Source organism: Pteropus vampyrus, unplaced genomic scaffold (genome assembly GCF_000151845.1).
Source record: "Pteropus vampyrus isolate Shadow unplaced genomic scaffold, Pvam_2.0 Scaffold72, whole genome shotgun sequence".
In the NCBI taxonomy this organism is placed as follows: domain Eukaryota; kingdom Metazoa; phylum Chordata; class Mammalia; order Chiroptera; family Pteropodidae; genus Pteropus; species Pteropus vampyrus.
The window spans coordinates 408,965-412,931 of NW_011888853.1; the positions used below are offsets into that span (position 1 = coordinate 408,965).

The 3,967-nt window shown below is 56.3% G+C and overlaps 1 pseudogene; it reads left to right on the forward strand.

Moving 5' to 3' along the window:
- The first annotated feature begins 682 nt into the window (after positions 1–682).
- On the forward strand, positions 683–801 carry LOC111741068 (annotated as a pseudogene).
- The last annotated feature ends 3,166 nt before the right edge of the window (positions 802–3,967 follow it).

Sequence of the window (3,967 nt, forward strand, 5' to 3'; positions counted from 1 at the left end):
CACACCGAATGGAGAGGCTCCCCGGTGCTGTGACAAGCCCTCCCTTCCTCTCTGCAATGACCCCGACACTGCTCCCAGAGCCTAGGGGTGCGGCTCTTTTTGGTGGAATTGCCAAGAAGAGCAGAGCCCTGCTTCAGAGGCGGCACGGGGTGAAATCAGATGCAGCACAGAGGACACCTGAAGGTTTGCTCAGCCCGGGCTGTAACCCGTCTGTGGGTCAGACCGAGACTCGCGTCTCCTGGAAGGAGCCAGCCCTGTCTGCACGGACTGCTGAAGAGGCGCTGTGAGAACCCGAAAGTCTAAGACTCGGTGCCTTTCAGAGCCGAAAGGAGGAACTCCATCGTGTCTATGCCATTTTTCTCAAACTACTTCAAGAGACGGGTTTCATGCACTGGGCTTCTGCGAAGCAAGGGCTCACCAGAAGAAGAACGCCACCAATTCCGAAGAGTTCTAACCACCATTCTGCCAGCCCCCTCATTTCACAAACAAGGACACCAGTGCTCGGAGAGGGCCGGCGTCCCGTCCACTCCACCGGGCTCCCTCACGTTGGTGAGGGCTCACTCCAGCTCATTGCCAGTGCGCAGCCGACTCTGGGCTGGAGCCTGCTCAGGAATCGAAGCGACACGGCCGCTTGGGCTGGCGAACATTCGACAGACGGAGACGATGGAAAGTCATCTATGGGGTCTACGGCCATGCCACCCTGAACAAGCCCGATCCCGTCTGATCTCGGAAGCTAAGCAGGGTCGGGGCTGGTTAGGACTTGGATGGGAGACCACCTAGGAAGACCAGGTGCTGTAGGCGTAAGAAACAAAAAATAAGGGATTGTGAGCTGACAAGGTCCTTGCCATCTGTGAGGTCAACCAAGGGTTGCCTCGCGAGAGAAAAGAAAAAAGAAAAGAAAGTCATCTACGCACTGGTGTTGCCTTTCTAACCTGGACGCTGACTCTGCATACCCCTCACGGCCGGCAGGTGGCACCCGCACCTCACCCTCCGCAGCCGCCCTCCCGTAGCTCTCTGATGCACCTTTTTGATGTGCACAGCCAGGAGCAGGGCCAAAGACTATGGACCTCCTCGCCCCTTCCAACTGCCCCTTCCCACTCCTACACCCTCGACAATATTTTTAAAAATAAAACAATTTACTTCCAATGAGAGCGATGATCACTGATATTTGAGGGCAGAAGGGAACCTGGCCCCTTTCCTGTGTCTGTGCCCAGCACTGTACCTGACCCCAAAAAGAAAACCCAGACAGGTTTACTGAAGGAGTAAATAAGTGACATTTAAAGTGAAAGATGTTTAGGCCATGGCTTAGGGGAGCTGGGCCTCAGATAAACTTTGTCTTTTCCTGGAAAGAACACCTGCGGGCAGCCCTCATAAACTCTCTCAGCTCCCAGGTCCAAGAAGCAGGCACAAATTTTGGCCTGGAAGGTGCCCTTGCTGACCTGGGGGAGGAAGGGTGCTTTGCCTTATTCCTACATACTAAGGACCCCGCCCCGCAACACACGCACACACACACACACACTCACACACATTGGCACTAATGAGGAACAACTGCCCCAGTGCTGGTTTAGTCTCAAAGCCAAGCCACCTCAGTCAGAGGTGTCCTTGGGCACTGTCACAGCTCGCTCCCCGTCCAGGTCACCCTTTTTGGAACACAGCTTGAAAACCACTGGACTAGATCATCCTGAAGTCCCCTTCCAGCTCTGAAAAGCACTGGACTGTAGAATTTTATTGAGAAGGATGAGATGGGGGAACACATTCACAGATTCCATGGTTAAATGAGGCCGGCAGCTGTGTCTCCCCCACTGCAGCCCCTTGAATGATAAAAGAAGGGCTTGAGGCCAGAGGGTGGTGAGGCGAAGGCCCAGACCTGACCCCAGGGGACCGCTTCAGGGGCCGTACTTCGGAATCTCACGGTCACGTGTTCGCAGTTACCTGGTAGTGCCCATACATGATGCTAGTTTTCCATTTATGGAAGCAATGTAAAGTTTGCTTCTAAAATAAAAGTTAAACATCGCACGACAGTTCAAAGGTTGGACGATGATGCAGTTCAAGGTACAGGTGCTTTGTGAGAATGGCAAGCATCACAGAAGTAGCTCCTGCATGCCTGCTGTTCGGGAAATGCTGGCCTGGCCACCATGGCCCCAACCCCGGGACTGAGAAACCCACTTGGGGCTTCGTTCCAGACAGTTGGTCTGGGTGCGATTAGCCAGGACTGGGGAGAGAAACAATTCAGCCTTCATTCCAACCACGCCCTCCTCTCCCCTTCTCTTGGGGGTAAGCAGTGTGTGCCTGAGCCTGGTGGGGACCGGAGTCTGGTTCCACTTTCTCCAGGGCATTGGAGAGGCAGGCATCAGAGCTGGGTCGGGCCTGGTCTGCCACCTGGGACACGCGAGTCCTCCTTTGGGGGAGTGGGGAGTGGGGGGTGGGGAAAGGGTCCCTCCCACAGCTTCCCATCCCACAGCCCCGCCACCACCCTCCGGGGTGAAGGGCTGGAGCCAGGGAGAGGCGTTACCGAACTTGGAGTAGAAATAGCACTCGGGCATCCTGGCGGCGTCGTACTGGTGCAGGAACTTGCACTGGTCACCCTTCTTGCACAGACCCCGCAGCCAGTGCTTGCACACCACCACCTTCCCCCCTTGGTCGTGCCGGAGCGGGCAGAGCTTCCCTGGCGACACCAGAGCCCCCCGTTGGGAATGCCTGACTTGCCACAGCCTGGGCCCCCTCACCCCCAGAAGGGACTCCCCCTGGGCTCAGACCCCAGCTGCCCTCCCTTCGTCCCTGCACCTGGACGCTGGTGGAGACTAGAACGGGGGCCAGAGGCCACATGGAGGACAGCTGTTGTCTCGACAGACAGCTGATCCCACGACCACACCTCTGCCCAGACTCTCCTCTGGGCCTGGCTGTCCTTCTCAAACCCCGGGAAGCCCCCCGGGTCAGGAAGCCCCCCGGGTCAGGATGCCCTCTGCCATGCCTTGGACTCTCCCTCTCCTCCGGCCTTACAGCAGGGCTGCCCCCAGAGAACAGAGTGAGCTTCCCAGCCCGGACCCCCAGCCAGCACGGCCCCTGGCACATAGTGAGTGCTTACTGCGGCCTATTGAACTCAAGTCTTTAAAAAATAGATATATTATGCTTCCTGGTTCCGGAGACCTAACTGGTGACATGAGAGCCACTTCGTAAGGGTTTAGAAGGAGATGGGAACATTACATTAAACTCTTTATCATCTTCATCGAGGTGGCATTGCCGTCTGTGGGGACACCCAAGTTCCACGTTTCTAAGCGGGACTGGCCTCATGCATCTGATAGATTGTGATTGGGACTGGGAAGCTTCTTTTTAAATCGCCTTACCCTCCACCCCTGGCCACTGCCTTGCTTGGATCTGACCTTCCACAAGGACATTTTATTTCTTTACAAGAGGGTGTCACTGTGAACCGCTGCTCTAGAGACTGGATGGGCCAAGCTGAGGACACAGGACCATAGGAGGCGTCGCTTAGTTCAGGCTTCACAGAGCCTCCAGTGATCATGAGCTCATTTCCCTTCTCACCCATCGTCCGGGGCTGGCCCAAAGACAGACGAGGCGTGTGGCAAAAATGCCTCCAGCTTTCTCCCCGAATGGGCCCCTCCCGGCCCCCATGCTCCCCAAGAGCAGACTCACTTGGATCCCAAAAGCGGGTCCTAAAGTTGTCACTCTAGCAGGTGTTTGTAACCTGGGTCTGTAGGGGGATGGGGACGGAGACAGGGACCCCCCACACACACCAAATTGGAGGCAAGACTTTTGGGGCAACTGTGTGTTTCAGTAGGAAGAGCCTGTGACTGATGCTTGAGCCAGAAGGAAAGTTGAGAATGCCATGTCAGGCTACCCACAATGGCTGCTCCGGGGAGAGGGGCTCGGAAGAGTAGTGCTTGGTCCAAGTCAGGGTGGGGGAGAAACAGGGGTGCCTGGTGGCAGCATTTCAGAGACCGTGGCCTGA